Source organism: Alligator sinensis, unplaced genomic scaffold (genome assembly GCF_000455745.1).
Source record: "Alligator sinensis unplaced genomic scaffold, ASM45574v1 scaffold262_1, whole genome shotgun sequence".
Classification (NCBI taxonomy): Eukaryota; Metazoa; Chordata; order Crocodylia; family Alligatoridae; genus Alligator; species Alligator sinensis.
Genome location: NW_005841904.1, coordinates 2,441,423 through 2,463,549, shown reverse-complemented (window position 1 = coordinate 2,463,549; position 22,127 = coordinate 2,441,423).

Below are 22,127 nucleotides of genomic sequence, written 5' to 3'. Positions count from 1 at the left end.
TTTGGTGCTAATTAAAGCAAACTGCTCTTTGTTCCTGAGGCCCTGTGATGGGCTCCTGCCACCATCAGGGGGAGCTCAAGGCTACCCCTAGGTGCTAGGCCAGGGGCTGGCAGGGAGCACCGGACCAGGAGACAGATGTCTACTTGCCAGGGCTGGGACATTATTACCTGCCTCTGGGGAGCTGCCTGCTGCCAGGGCAGGGACAATTTCTCTCTGCCTCAGCAGCAGGGAGCTCCCAGCCCCAGCTCCCTGATTGGGGAAGGGGACTTGGAAAGAGCTGCAGGGGAGGAGCAGGTTCCCACTCAACTAGGGACTCACTCAACCATTGGCAGATTGGGGCAGGGGGCTGAGACCTGCCCCATTCCTACAGCTCTTGCCAAGCCCCATGACTCCATTGCTTGACTGGAGCATGGAGCTGGGTCCTTCCCCTAACTGGGAGAATTCCCAGTCTCCACTCCATAATTGCAGGGCAGGAGTTGGAGAATTTGTTCCCTTCTCAACTCTGTGATTGCAGAGCTGGGTATGGAGCAGGTTCTTCAGGCCCCACCATCAGGGAGCTCCCATTGCCAGCTCTGTGGTCCCAGTTCCCCTCTCCTCATTTGTGATGGTGAAGCAAGAACTGGAAGATAAGGATCTCCCAGGCCCTATGACCCAATTGTGATCTTGGAGCAGGGGACTTGGAGCTCCTTGGGGCACAGGGACATAGACCCTGCCTGGGCTCTGGTGGCAGAGTCCACTGCAGTAGCAGGCTACTTCCAGGGTCAGGGAGCAATCTCCTGCCCCCTGGTGGCTGACTGACCAGGAACAGATTTGCTCCTGGTCAGGTGTCTACATGAGCGCTACTGTGCATTTAGTAAACACAAGTAATTTTGCTACTTGCATTTGTGGGTGGCAAATTTACTCATGATTAATGAGATTTACTGTGCAGTAAGCATGTGCACATGTAAACACATTCTTACTGAGCAATAAACTATGCTACTTTGCATGAAAGCATCTTGTGTTGACACACCCAATGAGTTTAATTCTCCTTTTATATTTACTGGTGTAAATCAGGAGCAACACTGAAGTTAGGCTATAAAATCGCTGTACATGAAGTCAGAATCTTGAGATGCTGTCCTATCTGGAAGTGATTTTTTTTGTTGAATTGTGTTGAAACTTACTGCTGTTGTCTGGTTTCCAGTTTACCCTTACAATGAGTTAAAACTGGCTGAGAATCCAGGCTTTATATAATATTACTTGGAAAACAGTGACATTGAGAAATGAGGTTGCTTATACACAGTAAGGTTGGCCTCTAGAACTTTAAGGTAAACAGTAAGTCATAAATTGACTAAGTTTGTTTTGTACAGTGGTCATGTGCAATGAGAGATATAATTTAATTGATTGGGCAGCATCAAGTCAGATGATACAACACCCTAACCTGCAGCCTTCCTTCAGAACAGACTGATGGAGTTGGTATATCATCACAAAGTTGAAAAGTGCTAGCATAGCATATTTCCCTCTCCAAAGAGAAAAAACAAATATGAGGCAGATTAGCATAAAAGTTTTTCTATCCATATTTTAATGAGGACTTTTACTGGAACAAGAGCAAACACTATTCCCCACAGTTAAAATAAAATGCTAAAATCTTAACTGTTCACATATCTCTAGTTTAAAATAGTTAAGAACAATACACAAAACATGAAGAAGGTCAGTTCAGGTATCTATCCACAAATAAGAATCACTGGATAAATATATAAAAAAAATTAAATGCCATAATTTCTTCTGAGATCCCAAGTACTTTCTGATTTCAGCCTATCAGAAAATGTAATGATAAGTTGCTTTTCTCTTGCTTTTCACTGTTTAACCCCCTCATCAGAGCAGGACCATCCCCAACTAGATCATTCCAGTCAAGGCATTGTCTAGCCACACTTAAAAACCTCCAAGGATGGAGATTCCACAACCTTTTGGGTAGCCTGTTGCAGTGCTTCACTACTTGCCCAGTGGAAAAGTTTTTCCTAATATCTAACCTAAAACAAGGCAGGAAGCCTGAAGAGAGACAGCATGCAGGGCAAGCTGCTGAACAGCTGGTCACTACCATGGGAGTACCAAGGCCCCACTGGGACTCAAACCCAGGATTTCCTGTTTATTAGACAGGAGTTTTAATCTGCTCAGCCATGGGGCCATACAGACAGGTATTCAAAGATACTTTTTTAAGGTAAGCAAGTTAAAAAAAACCCTAAAAAAATAATCTCTGAGTTGTTCAAGTCTGCATGAAAAACCAGGCTGGCTCTTATTTTATGAAAAACAGTTCACCCATCCATCCAAAGCTTCAAAAAATTGATATTTGGTAGTCAAATTATCAAGTGGTATAAAGTAATGTAGTGCTGTTGAGACCTACATCTATTTTACAATAACTGAGAATCCAAACATTAATCTTTATAAGATAGGGCCATTTTGCATGCTATTCCACATACTCCTTTATTGTCTGTGCCTTTTATCTTGTTACATGTTGCATTTTGAGCTACGCAAATGTTGCTTGGTGCTACTGCTAGCTTGAGTTTGGAGCAGTCACACCTTAAGACTAAAAACCTATGAGTTTTAACCACCTACACAGTTGTGACTTTTCACTATAGGGCTGGCAATCAGGGGCTGAACTAGGAACTAGCTACAGCTGCAAGTTGCTACTAGAGAGCTGGTGGGCCAGAACATGCATCTATCCCTGCTCTAGGTACAGGTGTGTGGGAGACGGGCTGGTAGGATGGAAACATGAAACTGGAGGCAGAAAGTTAATGGGATGGGGGTGGGTAATGAAACAGGCAATGGAAATGAAATGGGGGTGGGGGATGGGGGATGAGTTGTGAAATGAAAGAAGTCAGCCACCGAAGGATAAACTAAAAAAAGTTTAAAAAAATTAGAAAGAAACAAAGAGGAAGTAAATTAAAGAAGGGCTCATGCTTTAATAAATTGGGATTTGGGATTGGGGTGTGGGAGGGGCTAGGCAGGCTTCCCAGGGTGGCTGGAAGGGGGGAGCAGTGAGAGAAGGTGCTTTTGGGGGAGCTACTGCCCCTGCCCCAGGAGGGAATTCCCAGCTCCAACATGGCCCTCTACCTTGTCCCCCTTCCCACCTCCCCAGCACAGCTTCTGGACTCATCTCTGTCTTGCAACCTGGCTAGCTGGCATGTGTTCTGCAAGCTGTTTGCATGGGGTTGCACCCCAGGGGCGAGAAGGTCACACCCCCAAGAGTGGGAGGTGGAATTGGCTTGGTGCCAGAACCACCCCTGTCAGTATAATTTAGGGGGTGGAAAGTTTGTCCATACAGAACAAGAAGGTGGAGGAGGGGACACTGGATCCTGGAGGAATGCAACTTGAGTGGCTCATCTGTGGGGAGTGTGGTCACACATTAATGGGACATGAGCTGGATAACACAGATCAGAGATAAACCTTCCCTGGAGTGGCATAACTTTAAGCTGCCCAAAGTGTGCTTAAAACAAGTTTCAGGTGTTAATGTATGGCTAATCCAGGGGTTAAGAGCTGCAGGAGATGCCTAAAATTAATGTGTAACAAGGCCCTTATATGCAAACATTTAATCCCGTTTGAACATGAATGTTGTTTTGTTTATGATGATTCACTGTTTTAAAATGAATCTTATAGTCAAACTCTCCAAAAGTATTCCCCAAAACAGTAATTAATAAGAAAGTGCCAAAGTCAGTGGCAAAAACATAATGATTAACAGTTATTATAGTATTATAGCATCTTTGGCAGCAGACATATTCTTTGGATTTCCAAGTAAGTGCCTAAGGCATAAAAAGCTACCACAGCTAAGTGTTGGCAATATAGTTCACCTCAAAGAATATGAGAAAAGCCAGATAGAATGTTTAAAACCTCAGGATTCAAAGACTTTATATTACATGGGTATGTAAATTAAACCTCTTGGAGGTTTTTAAACAAATATTTATTGTAAAAACTCAAGGAAAGGCAATACGCTTTCTTCAGTTTAGAGGTTAAGTTGGTAAAGCCATCATTTGAAATGAAAATCCTTTAATGAATATTTCTTGCTTTTCCCCCCACATCCCCAAAATTGCTTTAGCATTCCTTGGCAGCAATCATCTCCCTTATTTTATGAGTTGATCTTGTTTTGATGTTGAAACAAGGAAGAGGGAACAGTACGTCCCATGAAGTATGTCAAGAATAGCTCAAGTCAGTAATTAATTTGTGCTGACATTATCTTATTCTTTTTAATGTAAGACAGGAGGTGGTTTAAGCATTCAAACAACTGAAGGACTCATAACATGAATAATTACCTGATACTTGGATATACACTTCACAATCTTCTTCCATATAGGTCTTAACTGGACTTGCAAGTACCTTACTTCTCAAGTCTATCTTATCTCTCTTCAGTTTTCCTGGAAGTGCTTTTTGGTGTGCTGGATTGAGTCCTGAAGCTCTACTGAAGTGCTATTGTCAATCATTTAAGGTACCATAGATAATGCCTTTGTTTCTGAAGGCTCTCATTCAATTACCATTGAGGTAAATGACAAAAATTTCACTGTGTAAATGAGAACCGGTTAGGCTAATTATATGTATCACTTTGCCATTTGCATGGTTATTCGGTTAACTTGTAAATGCAATTCTGCTACTTTCACCAGCAAAGCTCTCTGTAGACCAACAATTGAAAATGGATGATGACCCCAAAATATTGCTTTCAAATGTTTTTAATTAGGATTACAATTATTATATTTTCCTCTTCTTTTCTCGGACACACAAAGAAAGGTGGCACATCAAGTTTTCTTCACTTTGTTCTTACATCAAAGATTACATCAATTCTGTGAGATATCTAATGACCTAGAAAGATCCCTTTGGGTACTGACTTGGCATCTCACCTATTTTCACAACTGCCAGAACTACCAGGCTTCTATTCTGAGAAATGTTTCTTAACATGATCACACAGTGCAATGTTTCTTTACTATTAGTAAGTTGATGTCAGATTCACTCTGTTTGCAAGATAAATGCTGATCCCAAACTGCTGATCCTGAGGTAAGGTGAAAATTACCTAGGCTTTATAACTTCTATATTGTCCCTACGTCTGAAGAGCCCGTCACCAGAACTTAACTGACAATGATGTCAATCATGCATGAGGTAGAATGAAGCCATTCTACTATGTCTGTCATGGCTTTGGAAAGCAAACGTATGTAAAATGTTATTTTAATCAGTAACCTGAAGGATATAGCAAGGATGGACAGGCAGCTTAATTTTTTGAGTAAAAATGTGGGGCAGGGGAGAGTCACTTTTTCAGATCCACTTGCCTGACTTTAAACAGAGGCTGGACTTATCCAGGTTGCTCATACCATCATAGTATATCTTAATTAGGGTTTATCAATTGATCTTCTTAAATATCAATTCTGTAAAAAATTATGAATGTCTTTAACTTTAAGCATGTGAGTAGAAATGACAAGCCCCAGGAGGAACTATGTTTGAGACAACTGGGAACAGAGCTTTTTCAATTGAGGAGATGGAGCTATGGAACAGTCCCAGAACTTGGACCATCTATTAGAAAAAAACTGCAAAGCCTTTCTCTTGGAGAAAGTCTCTCTACTATCAATGACTCAGTTCAGTCATCCTACTCATTCCTATCAACACCCACCTGTGTAACAAACCAAAGCTAACCCCAGATCTTATTTTAGCCCTGTGAAGTAAGAAGTGCCAGAGACTTCATGAAATCCTTTAGGACATTATAGTTATTATATATTTTGTATGGAAGGTGCTCAGCCCATGACTGATCATATATTGTTTCTACCATAGGAACTGCATTATTTTTCCCTTCCCCTAACAGTCTCCCATTCCTCTTCCCCACCTTTCATCCCTGTTTTTATAGTTTCTTAGTTTCTAGGGTCAGAAGGGACCACAACAGGTCATCAATTCCAAACCCCTGCCCTGGACAGGAATGAGTGCTAGGATCATAATATGGCAGACAGATATCTATCCAACCTCCTCTTGAAGACCCCCAAGGTAGGGGAGAGCACCACCTCCCTTGGGAGACCATTACAGAGCCTGGCAGCCCTAACCATAAAGTAATACCTCCTGATATCAAGCCTGAACCTGCTCTCAATCAATTTGTGGCCATTATTCCTTGTTATCCCAGGTGGTGCCCAGGGGAACAGAGCCTCACCTATTTTCCACCGGTCCCCCCTGGTGAGTTTATAGTCAGCCACCAGATCCCCTCTCAGTCTTTTCTTGTGGAGCCTGAATAGATTCAGGCCCTTTATTCTATCTTTGTAGGGCCTGCCCTGCTGCCCCCTGACCATGCGAGTGGCTCTCCTTTGGACCCTCTCAAGGTTAGCCACATCCCTCTTGAAGTGCGGTGCCCAGAACTGGACACAGTACTCCAACTGTGGCCTGACCAGCACTGCATAAAGGGGAAGGATCACCTCCTTAGACCTGCTTGTGATGCACCTGTAGATGCATGACAAGGTACGGTTAGCCTTACTGACGACTTCCTCGTATTGGTGGCTCATGTCCATCCTGGAGTCAACAATGACTCCAAGATCCCTTTCAGCCACTGTGTTGTTGAGAAGGGTGTTCCTCAGCCTATAGGTGTGTTGCTGGTTCCTTCTCCCTAGATGCAGTACCCTGCTCTTGTCTGCGGTGAATTCCAACCTATTTTCATCTGCCCACCTCTGTGACCTGTCTAGATCTAGCTGGATTCTGTCCCTCCCCTCCAGTGTGCCCACTTCTCCCCACATCTTTGTGTTATCAGTGAATTTGGACAGCATGCTTTCCACATCCACCTCCAAGTTGCTGATAAAGATATTGAATAGCACAGGCCTGCCTGAGGACCAAGCCCCGGGTGAACTCCACTGCCCACATCCCTCCAGGTCGAAAATGACCCATCTACCACCACTCTCTGGGTGCGACCATCGAGCCCAGTATTTTGTCTCTGGCTTCCAGGATTCTTGCTCTGTTGGTCTCATTCTCCCCACCTTACCCAAATCTTTCAGTCCCAGCTTATACTCCCTATTAGATCCTAGTCTCATTCTTTTGACTGCAGGTCCCTTGTCCCAATAATTTCCCTCCATCCTCAAACCTGTCCCTTGGTTCAGTTCTTGTACTCTCTGCGGTTGAGGCATGTTAGGTTAAGTCCTCCACAACATTTGGGCAGGTTTGAGGGAATGGGATTGAGAATGCAGAAAAGACTGCCCTGCATTCCTGTCTGGAGTGTGGTCTTAGTGTAGACAGTATGGCCACAGAATTTGGCCACCAAGCTCTAAAAAGTCTCTATTGAGACTGTATATACTAACATTTCAAAAGGTTACAACTTGGCCAAAATGGGATAGCTTCATGAAGACAACAAAAGACACATGCTTCTGATAAATGTCAAGTTCCTACTCCAAAGCATGGAGAAACTAGGCTTCATATTTAAGTTGTTTATACAAATTTTATAATATGAATAAACCTTTTGGTTTCCCATAGTCTCTTTGGGGGAAAAAGATTAAACATTTTTGTCAAAATTTTCCATGGGTGAAAAAGAATCAGTCTGAGGTGGATACTCAGCATAGATCCAAAAAGAAAAAAAATAGCTCAAATGGCTTAGCTTTGGCAAAAATACAGGCAAGTCTGAACAGGCCCTCATATAGGAAAGCCAACCTAAGTATAGGCAGATCTAGCAGATCCACACATGATGACAGGAGCAGCCTGGCCTGAAAGTCTGATGGTCAAAAGTAAAGAATACTTACTGCAATTCCAGCTGCCAAATCATGCACAAAAATTCAGTGAAGCTGAAACCATGGCATGCATTTCTATGACCTCTGGGTCTTGACACAAGTCAACAAGGAAAAAGTGAAAATGTTTTCAAATGCTCCTGCGTGAATAGCAGTGTAAATGTGCTATTAATATTTTAATACTGCTCCCACCACATTTTTCCCCTTCAGGTTGAGATACATTTTATTTCACAAGAGTGCAGTCAGAAAACGACACATATTTGGAGATATTAATGATATTTGATAATTTCCTCCACAAAGAGGGGAATTCGAAAAGGAGCCTAGCTTGGGAGAGGAGCCGGAAGCCATGTTTCCCTGAGTATAGAGTTTGTGAATGCCAATGAGTAGGAAGGCCTGACTGGTTTTGCCTTGCTAGCATAATTTTAGTTGGGAGCCATTTTGCAGGTTTGCTTGGAGGAGTGATCCGGTTGTGGCTGACTGAAGTGTAAGCAAGGAGGTGGGGCTTGTCTAAGCAGAAAGGCTAGGATTACCAGATCACAGTGACACTGGAGATGGCAGAACAGACCACAAACAGGGTGGTTTAACTGAGAATTTAAGTGGGGAGTTTGTTGAGGATTTTTCCCAGATGCTTTCAATCTTATCCTTCCTTCATTGAAAGCTTGTTGTGTGGAAGTAGGTGAAGGAGGAAGAGGAATTTTTTCCCTAAGATATAGCAGCAGATGAGGAAAAAGGAACTAGCAGGTGAATCAGCAGGGGCTAGGGACAGACATTAAAAAAGCCTGAGCCTGAATTGATTCAACCTTTGCAGGTTAGTTTAACCTGGCTAGGCTGAACTGGTTGGAAACTGGACAGACATTCTCTCTGGACTGAGGAAATTCAGGTATATGCCTGCAGTGGCTCAGGCTAGAAGCCAGGGGGCACTAGAGTAGCCTTCACTTCCCTTGCACAAAGTTGAGTTGGGTGGGGGGGGCAGGCCCTAGCAGGACTTTCTCATTTGGGAGGTCTGCCTGCATGGTCCCAGGCTTTTCCCCACTGGCTGCTCAAGGGGTGGGAGAGTTGTCAGCCCCCAGATCCTTGCTAGCACTCTGAGGCAAGGGGGAGGGGGTGCTGTGCATGCATCTGTTGATGCTATAGAGCTTTTCAATTTCCCTCCCTGCTTGTCAGACTGTCTGCAGGAAACTGACAGGTGAGCAAGGTAGCCCGGAGCTGATAAGAGTCTTTATCACCTGATTAGCAAAACAATAGCCTCTCTCTCATTACTTCAAACTCTTCTTAAACAGCTTACTAGGGTGACCTGTTGATTAGTTCCAGAAGCTCTTTTCTGTTTGCCTGCCTGTCCTAATGAAATTGGAGACACACACACACAGACACCTCTCAGCATTAACTAGCACACCACATGCCTAGGGTCTGTGGGGCTGGGGTCCGTGCTGTGGGAGATGGGAAGGAGGGAGGGAAGGGGGGATTTCCTGCTTAAGCAGTGATGGGGGGTAGGGCAGGGGGAAGCCAGCAGACCCTGCTGTGTCTGCAGTCTCTGCCAGGGCCTTATACAGCACTAGCTAGCATACCACATACTGGCTATGGTCTGTGCTGTGGGAGAGGGGACGAAGGGATCCCTGCTTAAGCAGTAAGTTGTGAGAGGGGAGGGGGATGGGGAGTGGGGCACGGCAAAGGCAGCAGACCCTGCTGTGTTTGCAAGTCTGTGCCAGAGGAGCTCTGCCCAGGGAGCAGAGGGGAGGGGCCAGCCCTGCTGTGAAGCAGAATGGTCAAAGAGCTCAAAGAGCATGCCAGGTTGCTGGGGGTCTCTGGTTTATCTTAAACCAGAAAGAGGTCTGGGATAGACATTGCATAAACTGGTTTGAGCCAAATCAGTTAAGTCTGATACTACATTCAACCAGGTTTATCTCAACCCGGTTTCAGCCATTTTCAGGCTGGTTTATGTGCACTGAATATCTGTTCTGTTACAGATTTAAACCAGTTTCTGATCACTTAAAGCAGTTTATGTGTAATGTCTGTCCCTTGCCAGGATGGCTGGAAGACATTGCAATGCCAAAGCCCCTGCCAGCTCTTCCTCTGCCTGTACTTATGTGATCTCTGTCCAAACATGGCCAATGACCATCCAGGCTTCCACTCAAGCTCTGACCTGGCTTTGGAGGGACTGCAGTCTGCATGTCTTTGCCAGGGACAGCCAGACGGGGGAGTGCTTGTCGTGTGAGAGCTGCCTCCTGGTGGACTCTCAGGAATCAGTTAAAGGAGTAGTTGGTTAGGCTCAGAAGCATCTGTGAGAATGAAGTTGTTATCAACTTGATGCACAAAGGGCCCTTCAGCATCATGGAAGAGGGATAACTAGAGAAGGCATAGGAGGACATAGACAAGTACTGTGAAAGGTGGAAGCTGGAAGCTTGTCACCTCTGGCAACAGACAGCATTCCTTTTCTAGGCCTGTGGCTGTCCAGCTAGACAAAAGTATGAAGCATTGGCATTATCTGAAAAGGTTGTGGCAATGACAGGGGAGGCTAAGCCATGCATCCTGAAGGGAGGGAGAATGAGACTATAGCTCCAAGAGGAAACAATGGGGGGTGGTTACTGGCAACTCCTTCCTGGCGGGCAGAGAGGCATCCATCTGCTGGCCTGTCAGGTTAGCTTGGGAGGTCTGCTGTCTGCCAGCAGCCTGCATCCCAGATGTCAAGGAAAGCTTTCTGAGACTCATTTGGTCCTCTGACTGCTATGCCTTCTCTGGTTGTCCCTCTTCCATGATGCTGGAGGGCTCTTTGTGCATCAAGTCAACAATGGTTATATTCTATCATTTTACCACTAGGTTAAGCAGCAATTAAACTTGCAAAGGGTCTTTATAAAGAAAATATGCAGCTTAAGACTTTTTAGGGCTCAGGCTACTACTAATAGTAGTATAAGGGGCCTTTATGTTTAGATTAGTGATTCAAATCCAGAAAAGGCCAGTAGGGTTTGAACAAATATTTGCAGAGCGGCCTGTTAACTTTTTTAGAAAAAATACTTTTTCAATCATGCAAAATTTTGTTTCTTTTTTTTCTTTACAGACTTATTTATTTCACACGATTTGTTGTGAAAAATCCAACTCTCTCTCTCACTATTTTATCACCTGCCCATACTATCCTTTTTTCCCCAACAGTGAACAAAGGGATTAGGAGTGGTAGGGGAGTGTAAGGGGAGGACACGGCAGGGAAATTGAAAAGAGAATGCTAGTGTGTGATACCCATTAAAATATTTTAAAAACTTATTTCAGAAAACTGTAAACAAACTATTAAAATATTTTAGGAGGTTTTTTTCCAAGAAAGCAAAATAGTTGATTAAGCTGTTCAAAACAGGCAAGCTGGAAACCTTAAATACTGACTTTCTCCATAAGCCCACTTTTCTTGCCAGTTGAGTTTTCTCCAGTGAACCCAGTGGTATTTTACAACAGCAGTTTATGCCAGGTTGGGCATATCTACATGTGATGCTACGTTGCCTTAGCAATGCGCTACAGTGACTTAGCACCCGCAGACATCTACACATGCCCAGCACTATACTACACTGTATTGATGCTATCATCATTGACCACAAGATGAACATGAGCCTGCAATGCGATGCGGCGGCTAGTAAAGCGACCAAAACGCTGGCTTGCATCCATAGATGCTTCTCAAGCAAATCCCGGGATGTCATTCTCCCCCTGTACTCGGCCTTAGTGAGGTCGCAGCTGGAGTACTGTGTCCAGTTTTGGGCTCCACAATTCAAAAAGGATGTGGAGAAGCTTGAGAGAGTGCAGAGAAGAGCCACGCGCATGATCAGAGGTCAGGGAAGCAGACCCTACGATGACAGGCTGAGAGCCCTGGGGCTCTTTAGCCTGAAAAAGCGCAGGCTCAGGGGTGACCTGATGGCCACCTACAAGTTTATCAGGGGTGACCACCAGCATCTGGGGGAACGTTTGTTCACCAGAGCGCCCCAAGGGATGACGAGGTCGAATGGTCACAAACTACTTCAAGATCGTTTTAGGCTGGACATAAGGAATAATTTCTTTACTGTCCGAGCCCCCAAGGTCTGGAACAGCCTGCCACCGGAGGTGGTTCAAGCGCCTTCATTGAACACCTTTAAGATGAAACTGGATGCTTATCTTGCTGGGATCCTATGACCCCAGCTGACTTCCTGCCCTTTGGGCGGGGGGCTGGACTCGATGATCTTCCGAGGTCCCTTCCAGCCCTGATGTCTATGAAATCTATGAAATCTATGAAATATACTACACTGTATTGACACTCCCCCCGGTATAGCGTGTTGCTAAAGCAAAGTAGCTGCTAAATGTAGCCATAGGCTGTGAGTGTGGCGCAGTACAGGCTGTTACTGCACCATGATTTAGTACTTCCAAAAGGAAGAACTAAATCACAGTGCAGTAACAACATCACCATATCAACACACATAGACATACCTGATTAGTCGTAGAATTAGAAAAGGTACAGAGAAGGGCAAACAAAATGATCAGGGGCCTGGGTTTCCCATAGCAGGTAAGGCTAAAAAGACTAGGACTCTTCAGTTTGGAAAGGAGAAGGCTGAGGGGGAATAGGATGGAGGTCTATAAAATCATGAAGGGTATGGACCATGTGAACAGGGAACTGTTGTTCGCCAAGTCCCAGAACACTAGAATTAGGGGGTACGGCTGAAATTAATAGGTGACAGGTTTAAAAGAAACAATAAAAACTACTTTTTATGCAATATGTAGTTAGCTTTTGGAATTCATTGCAGCAGGATGTGGTGGAGGCAGATTGCATAACCTGGTTCAAGAAGGGACTGGATAAATTCATGGATGATATATCTGTTAATGGCTATTGAACAGAATGGTTGGAGATGTTTCCTCCAGCATGTCAAACCAAATAAATGGTGGATGCTTGGGAGCAGGGTCGACTGGTGCCTCCTGAGTCTCAGGGAGCACAATTTTTGGGCGGGCCCAGAGGCAGGCCAAAAGCCCCATATCCGCTCTTATACTTCTTTGCCATGGCTTAGTGCCCCCTCAACACACTGTTGGCCTGCACAGCGAAAAAACTGCCCCATCCTGAGTGGTGTCAAGTTGGGGGCCAATATCAGGGGGGGGCATGTACCCCTCCGGTGCCCCCCTACCAGTCACCTGTGCTTGGGAGGGTACTGAATAGGGGATAGGTCATTCTAAAGCAGTAGTTTTCAACCTTTTTTCATTCATAGACCCCTAAACATTTTTAAATGGAGGTGCAGACCCTTTTGAATTGTAAGTGTGGGTATTCACATACTTTTTATTGATCATAGTCATCTTTAAGGATCCTGGTCTTCCCTGATAAAAAAAAAAATCACAAATTCTCTGATAGAAATCCCCAAATCCATGATTAAAATGAAAGGTCCCCCCCCACAGCTCCCCTGGCCCTGCTTGTGCTCCTCACTCCCCCCACAATCCCCCCAGCCCTGCTGGTGCCCCTCACTCCCCACCCATCACCCCCTGGCCCTGCCTGTGCCCCTCACAGCCCCCTCCACAGCCTTGCTCACCCCCTTACTCCCCTCTCACACCTCCCCAGCCCTGCTGGTGCCCTTCACTTCCTACCCACAGCCCCTGCTCCCTCAGCCCTGCCAGAGGGGCCCCCAGCTGCCTGGGCTATGGGACCAGAGACCCAGCTCTGCAGACTGCTGCCACTGGCAGGAGGCAGTAGCTGCTGCAGCAGAGTGAAACCCAGCTCTCCACCCTACTGCTGGGGGGTGCGGGGGAGGGGGCAGCTCCCTGCCACTGCACACACTCGGAGGAGGCAGAGGGGACCCATGCCCCTCAGATCTATGCACGGGGTGGGGCCAGGCATGGGCTGCCAACTGAGGGCTTGGGCTCTTGCCCTGCTGCCCTCTCCCAGGGCCTCCGCAGTCTGGCAGGTGTGACCGGTGCTGCAGGGCCGAGCAAGGCCACGCAGGAAAGCTGCTTGCAGTTGCGAGCTCCATGCTGCCCTGGTGATGTGTCCCCTGTGTGCATGGCTGCAGCAGGGTTGGTGGTGTAGTGTTGTGCCCTCACTGCTGCTGCATGCAGGGGATGTGTCACCAGGGCAGTACAGAGCTCGCAGCAGCAAGCAGCTTTCCTGCAAAGCCTCACTGTGCCTTGCAGTTCCGGGTCGCCCTGCCAGTCTTCAGAGGTCCCAGAGGAAGGTAGAAGGGTGGGAACCCGAGCTTGCAGTGGGTAGCATGCCCCTGCCCTGTGCACAGATCTGGGGGGTATGCATACCCCCTGCCCCCCCAGGACTGTGTGCAGCAGCAGGGAGTTGGCCCCTCCCCGCAATGTGCTGCCCATGGCCCAGTCCTGCTCCCTGCTGGGGCCCTGTAGCCATGCATTACAGCCCTGGGCCCCAAGCCCCATGCACCACCTGGCTGGGCAGCTGTTCAATATTTTCCCCTTATAGCAACCACTTCTGCCATTGTTGGAGATAGGATACCCGGTTAGAGGGACTGGTTTTACCCAGTATGGCACTTCTTATGTTATATTCTTATTCATGACACATTATGCATCATAATGCAAATTTCAGTGGAGGGGAAAAATCCATCCAGACAAAAGTTCAAATAAGCAACTTTTTTCCTATCCCATTCTAGAAGGTTCAAAAGATGATGAATGAGATGGGAGACCTAAACAAAAAACTGTTGACAAGACACAATAGCAGACTCAGCACTGCTTCTTATGTGGTGTTGTAACATTATGGTCCATCTTTTATTTTTATAGAAAAATATTTTTTCAAACTGTTTTAAGACATTTCTTTGTTATTTAGAACCATAGCAAATTGGAGGTAGAATGAAGCATGTATCAGATCCTTTATTAGCAAATTGCATTAATTAAATAGGTTAATACAGAGCAGGAATTTGATGTAGTCTTTGATTTTTTTTAAAGAATTATTAATTGTAGAAAATTGAGATGCTTTTTCCCCCTCTACTTTGAATAGTAACGAAAGGAGGAATACTTGAATTATTAGAATATCAGCAGAGAGAATCTGTTGTGAAAATTCTTTTACGTCTCTGACTTGGTAGGTTTTTGCGAGAATTGAGTAAGTAGTTCACATATATGCATTGAAAGAATTTAATCTCTTTTTATGTCTGCAAAGAGTTAACAGTTTTCCCCAACTGATTTATTATGCCAAAATAAAAAGCCAGTTAACGTCTGTGAATAATTCTCTGTCTGTTACTCATCTGTAAATATTTCATTGCAAGTATTCATCAATAGAAATTAGAAAATGTTTGTTCCTTGTGTTGGCCATGTAAGTTTAATGGCACTGCTTCTTTCCCTTGATGAGGTGAGAAAAGCTCTTTGAATCATTTTTCCAGTTGACTACGCATGATTAAAAATTTGAAATGAACTTTACGGGAATATTCTGCAATATTCTTATTAAAACTGTTGCATTAATGAACTTTCGTGCCATTAACCTTGCCTACTAGGATATTGCAGGCAGGAGATTCCAAAGGTGAATTTCTAAAATTTGAATGATTTAACCAATAAAAATCTTAAACAAGTCTTATTGTTAGTAGATATGGTCCTGAGCTACAAAGTTTGGTTTGGATCCAAACTATTTTATTCAACTAGATCTTTGGTTCGCCCTGTCATGTTCTCAAAGCCTGGCTCCAGATCCTTACTTATCTGAAATTTCCTAATGGGAAGCATATTTAGAGCCAAGGTTTTGATTCAGTCTCATTTCTGTTTGGTAGAATGACATAAAACAGCTCAGGGATATCTATTGCAACTTTATGGTAGTTAATTACCAACCGGTGCTTGGGATGGCTTGGGTCTATATGATACCAAAGACAGCACTTAAAGCATTGTGACTGAAATCCTTTCATATCCTAGTGCTGCCCAGCATGCACACAGTGAAAATGTGCAATCTGCAAATACAAAAAGCAATACCCATTAAAAGTGTGCCAAATGTCAATGCACGGGTCCTTTTCCCTTTTGGGATGGGTTCTTAGACCTGCTGAGAAGCAAATTGTTTGTGGTCCAAAAAGCAGTTAATTTGAATTAAAGTGCTTCCAGTATTCAAGCTAATGTATTCAGAACTGGCTGGGGTATTGGCATGGAAAGGTACTCCCATACCAGCCTTATGTACACTATATCTTCATTGCAACTGGGAAGTGTGAATGCACATACTTAAGTCAGCTTTGGTCAAGATAACTTGAATTAGAACATCAGTGAAGATATGATGGCACAGAATTCAGCTACCCACATAAGACCCCAAGGTCCCTGGAAGAGCCATACAGCCAGTACTGAAGTCTTCACCATCAGGTCTTCACTATTCTTGACATCCAAGCTAGCTAGAACAGGCCACCACAGATATTCTAGTGTGTTTTACAGTCACACCACCTGATTGCAGTATAGTTATGGCCTAAATTACAAGAGGAGGAAATGTTTATAGTTTGTAAAAAATTACTGTGGTAGTGTAATACTGTAAATTTTTCCTTCATTTTAATTCTAAAAGTTGGTTTGCATGAAGGAAAAGAGGCTATGCTAGAAATTAGGAGTCTTTTAGTGCAAAAACATATCGGGCACATCTAGATGAGCCTGCATATGTGTTTCCCTGGGGACAAATAGCCGTGGCACATAGTTGTGCCATGGCTACTTGTCCCCAGGGAACACCCATGCATGTGCCCTCTGGCGTGTGGCAAGTTACCACTAATGGGGTAGGGGAGTCTGGGGCTAGCGCCTGGGTTGGCCCCAGTAACCTTATCTGGAGTCTTGACAGGGTCTCCTGGGGCTCCAGCAGTAGTGATCCAGGCATGCAGAGCCTGGCTGGCAGCTGGAGTGTGGCTCTAGCCAGCCAGGCTCCAGTTTCAGGTGGTGCACACTGCTGCTACATGTTCCACCTGACTTTATTCTATTGCAGGATTTTTGACACAAGGATTTGCCAGTGTCAAAAAACCCCCACTGCATTGCAATTTAGCAGCACAGTGAACACCAGTATGTGTGGCACATGTGGTTTGTGGTGCTGCAGATGGATCTTCAATGCCACAAACTACGTGCATGCTCATCTGGACGTGCCCATTATGAGCTTTGGGCAGGAAAAGTGAATTGCAATGAGACCAGATTAACTATCAGTTTTGGTTTAAGAGCAATTTTCTACACTATACCATGCAGAATATATAATGCATTCATTAAAAAAATAGGGCTTTATTGTGTATAGCATTAATGTTGTAAGTTAATATAGATCTGTTTTATCATCTGTATAGATACTTTTTGCAACAGTGGGCACATCTCCACATGCAAATGCTAGGGGTGGGTTTACTTTAGAGTAATTTTGCTTTAGAGTAAATCCAGCCCAAGGAGGCGTCTACATGTGTGGGAATGTGGGAATAGATATGCTGATCCTGACAGCAGTCTGCTCCCAGCCCCTCCAACCCTGCACTGCCTCCCTGCAGCACCTGTGGGAGCTCTAGGCTCCTCCTAGGTGTTAGCCCAGGGACTGGCAGGGAGCATGGGGCCAGGAGACAGGTGTCTCCTGGTGGGGGCTGGGAGATTGCTCCCTGCCTCCAGGAGTTGCCTGCTGCCAGGGCAGGCTCCAGGGGCAGAGCCGGGGTGGGGATAATGCCCCCCTGCCCCAGTAGCAGGGAGCTCCTGGCCCTGGCTCCCTGATCAGGGTCAGGAGGCTTGGAAAGAGTTGTGGGAGAAGGACAGGTCCCAGCCCACTGCCCTGATCCACTGGTGAGGCAGCTACCAGTGAGCCCCTGGGATTCCCCACCCAGCTGGGGGTTCACTGCCAACTGCCCCACCAATGGCTTGGGGGGGGGGGCTGGGACCTGCCCCTCCCTTGTAGCTCTTTCCAAGCCCTGTGCCTCATTTGCCCAATTGGGGCACAGGGATGGGACCTGCTCCTGACCAAAACAGTTCCCTACCAGCCCTGGGCTGTACAGGGAAGTCTGCACGTGGAGCCTGGAGCTGGCTGGGGACTGCCTGAAACAGGACAGTTCCTAGCCACCTCCAGGCTGCATGTGCAGAATACCTCATGCAGTCTGAAGCTGGCCAGGAACTGTCCTGGTCAGGAGCAGGTCCTATCCAGTGCCACGCTAGGTGGGGAACTCTTCCCATGCAGGGAGCTCCCAGTCCCTGCTCCTCAGTTGTTCCTAGCCTCCTTCTTCCCAGCCCCCGCTCCACGATAAGCAAGTGGGACCAAGAAGCTCCCTGGCTCCCTGCTGCCAGGGAAGGTAGATATAGTCCCTGCCTGGCTCTGGGAGCTGCCCAGAGGGTAGTACTTGATGGAAGTCAATCATCGTGGTGTGCTGTGACCAGTGGGGTCCCTCAAGGCTCTGTCCTTGGGCCTATACTATTCAACATCTTCGTTAATGATGTGGACATTGGTATAAGAAGTGGACTGGCCAAGTTCGCTGATGACACCAAACTTTGGGGTAAAGCGTCCACACCGGAGGACAGGAAGGCGATCCAGGCTGACCTTGACAGGCTCAGGAAATGGGCGGATGAGAACCTGATGGTGTTTAACACCAAAAAATGCAAGGTTCTCCACCTTGGGAAGAAAAACCTGCAGCATGCTTATAGGTTTGGCAGTGCTATGGTGGCTAGCACTACAGACAAACTGGCTCGCATCCATAGATGCTTCTCAAGCAAATCCCAGGACGTCATTCTCCCATTGTATTCGGCCTTGGTGAGGCTGCAGCTGGAGTACTGCATCTAGTTTTGGGCTCCACAATTCAAAAAGGATGTGGAGAAGCTTGAGAGAGTCCAGAGGAGAGCCACATGCATGATCAGAGGTCAGGAAAACAGACCTTACGATGAGAGGCTAAGAGCTATGGGACTCTTCAGCCTGGAAAAGCTCAGGCTCAGGGGTGATCTGGTGGCCACCTATAAGTTTATCAGGGGTTCTCACCAGGACTTGGGGGAACAATTGTTCACCAGAGCGCCCCAAGGGATGATAAGGTTGAATGACCAACAAACTCCTCCATGACCATTTCAGGATGGACATAACAAAGAACTTCTTTACTGTCCGAGCCCCTAAGGTCTGTGTCACAGGGAGAGAAAAACCAGGGAGACTCCCGAGTCCACAAGGGGAACCCCAGGGTCAGGAGCCAGGGGTGGAACAGAAAAATAGAAAGTAAAAAAAGAAAATTTACTCACAGCAGGATGGGAGGAGGAGCAAGGACAGTGGGGAAACCCTGCGCAGGACGCTGATCACACCTTATGGCACCTGCGGCCGGCAGATGACGTCACTCACAACCGCCGGCCAGCGGAAATAAAAGGACCAGCGGTGAGAGGGAGTGGGGGCGCGTGGGTGCCGGGAGAGAGTCTGGCCGGTAGGGTCAGCCGTGGGCGCGAGACACCAGGAGTGACTGCGCATGCCAGCTGCGGTGAAGCGGAGGAGCCCAGCAGCGAGCCCACGCCCGAAGTAAGAGCAACAGCTGCAGGCAAACCACGAGGTGAGGCAGTAAGAGATCCCATGGCCTGGGGAGGTCAACGGACCTGGGAAGACCCAGAGGGAAGGCAGCCTCGCCGGGAAGGTCCAGAGAGAGGGGAGCCACGAGCTGGGGACCCGGAGAGAGGACTGCTGCTCTGGCAAGACTCCGAGAGAGGGTTTCAGTTCGGGGAAGACCCAGAGAGAGGGCTGCAGGTCAGAGAAGACCCAGAGAGAGGGCAGCAGCAAGGCGGGGACCCAGAGAGAGGACAGCCACAAGGCAGGGATCCAGAGAGAGGGCAACTCCGTCGTGAAGACCCAGAGAGAGGGCGACTGTTCTGCGGAGACCTGGAGAGGGGGCCGCTGCTCTCAAGAGATCTAGAGAGAGGGTCACGCCAGTGGGATACTGAAGAAGGAGTGGCGTTGAACCAGGATAGGTGGAGTGGGGGCACAGAGCTGGACCACGGGGAGGTGACTCTGTCAACCAGTGGAGGTATAGAGGGGCTAGGGGTGTTCCATGAAGAAGCCCAATAGGGGCAAGGTTATGCCTCTCTTGGTACTTATTAGGTTTTTCATTTGAGTTGTGAAAGGTGTTTTATGTTTCCCCATATTAGAAGGGGCTGAGGTGGTGTGGAGGTAGACCGAGGGAGTGAGAGGAGGGCTCACTGTTAAGTATTTAAGATGCGTACGGTCCATCAAGGAAGCAACCAGGACCCGCCGGGCTGGGTAAAGGGCGAGGTGCAGGGGAGGAGGAGCCTCACAGAAGACATCAAAGAAGCAGGCGACCGACGAGGGCGACCGCGTCGCACAAAGCCCCACCTACTAGAAGATTCAAAGTCGTGGCAGGTGAGAAGGGGCAGCCTGCGATGCGTGTGAAGATCTCCCGTAAGGCCACCTGCAACGGCAAGACGAGTACCGGCAAGCACTCGGAGCAAGGAAGCCTGAGGTAAGATGTACGAGGCCCAGCGGGTACAGTCTGGAATAGACTGCCACTGGAGGTGGTTCAAACACTTACTTTGAACACCTTCAGGAGACATTTGGAAATTTATCTTGCTGGGATCCTATGACCCCTGCTGACTTCCTGTCCCTGGGGCAGGGGGCTGAACTCGAAGATCTTCCGAGGTCCATTTCAGCCCTAATGTCTATGAAATCTAATATCTATGTAATCATTGTCCTAGCAGGCAGCTCCCATGGGCACCCCCTGCTGCCTGGCTGATTGGGAGCAAATTTGCTCCTGGTTGGCCGTCTTCACATGATGTACTGCATAGTAATTACTCAGCAGTTAATTTGCTACTTACATTTGCAGGTAGCAAGTTAACCGCTGAGAACAGGAAATTACTGTGCAGTAAGAGTCAGCACATGTAGACGGTGATGATTACTACGCAGTAATTAGCTCTATTGTGTGGTAAAGCATCTCATGTAGGCACACACAAGGTAGTGAATTCCTTCAATTGTAAGCCTGTGGCAAAAACTGTTAGGAAATACTTACCCAGAAGAAATGTTCATTCTGTTGTGGTTTTTTCTTGTCATTTCTTGTACAGCAAAAGAAATACCATAGCATCGTGTAGGAAGAAGACACTAACATCTTGAGCATATTAAATGTTTTTATAGTTGATAAGAACTCTTCTAAATGTTTAAAAATAGGCATGCTTTCTTAAAGGGTTTCATGGTACATTATAGCTTTTGACTTTCACAAGATATAACCAAAATCCAGTTCAACTAGGCAAAAAAAATCTGTGAGAATATTTTGCCAATTGAAAAGCCAAAATATTTTGCTTATCTACAATTGACAAAAATACACCTTTCGGTGTTAATCTAAGTATGAAGGTTTTTGTAAATTTTGAAGTGACTTAGAAGACAAAGAATTGAGTCCTAAAACATATCAGGTTTCAGCATCTAGTGGATATACAGACCTCATAGTCATTCTATGATTCACTATAAGGCAGCACTGTATGCTGCCTCCCATAAACCACTTCAAAAATCCCTCTCAGGTATATGAGGTTAAAATATGAGGTTAAAGAGTTGCAGATACAATATAGTTGAATGCGGTCAGCAATATTGAAAGCCGTGAGCAACCTGTCTTGAAGGTTCATAACCTTGAGGCTAGAATATTGCAATGCGGTTTATGTAGACTTGTCCTTGATGCCTGTCTAGAAGATTTGAGAAGCTGCAACAGTTGCAGAAGGTATTACCCCCTTATGAAGGGAGTGGGTTAGCAGCAGACATTACTGCAGTGTTCTAAAATCTGCGCTAGCTCCCAACAGTTTTCCAAGTACCATTCAAAGTGCTGGGTTTTGATCTCTAAGGTCCTGAATGGGCCTATATATAGAGATCAAAACTGGGCATATATACTGCCTTCTCCTTTACATTTCACCTCACTTCCTTATGGTCAGCTGAGAACAAACTTCTGCAAGTGTCATCTGCATGACAAATTTGCTTGATGAAAACATGTGAAAGTTCATTTTCAGCATTAGTGCTTTAAGCCTAGAATGCCTTCACCCTTATCATCTGCCCAAGCCCAAGCCCAAGCCCAAGCCCAAGCCCAGACATCTTCCAGAAGCACTGCAGCACCTTCTCATTTTGGCAGACATTTAGCAAGCAAGGTTGGAGGATTCCTTGGGGGGGTTTTATATATCGTCTTTACCATATTTACCCAAATCCAAGATAACTTCGAATTTAAGACAATCCCCCCAATAATTAGATTATATACATGGAAATTTCTAAATTTGTTATAGTTTTCCATGTATAACAGTAGGTTAATGGAAGGTGATCTTAAATCCACCTCCCCCCCTGCCCACTACTGTGGTGGGGAAAGCAGTGGCATGGGGTGAGGGGCCAAATCCCAGCCCCTTGTCCCCTGCCCCTTGTCCCCCTGTGCCTGCCCCCATATGTCTGCTGCCATGTGGTCCCTTGCTGCCTGCTCCTCTGCATCTGTGCTTGCCCTTTCTGTCTGCCCCCCCACCCCTTGACCCCCATGCCTGCTGCCTGCCTCTCCTCCCCCACTCTGCCTCCTCCCCCCCCTCCTCCATTCCCCCTTTGCCGACTATTTCCCCTGCCCC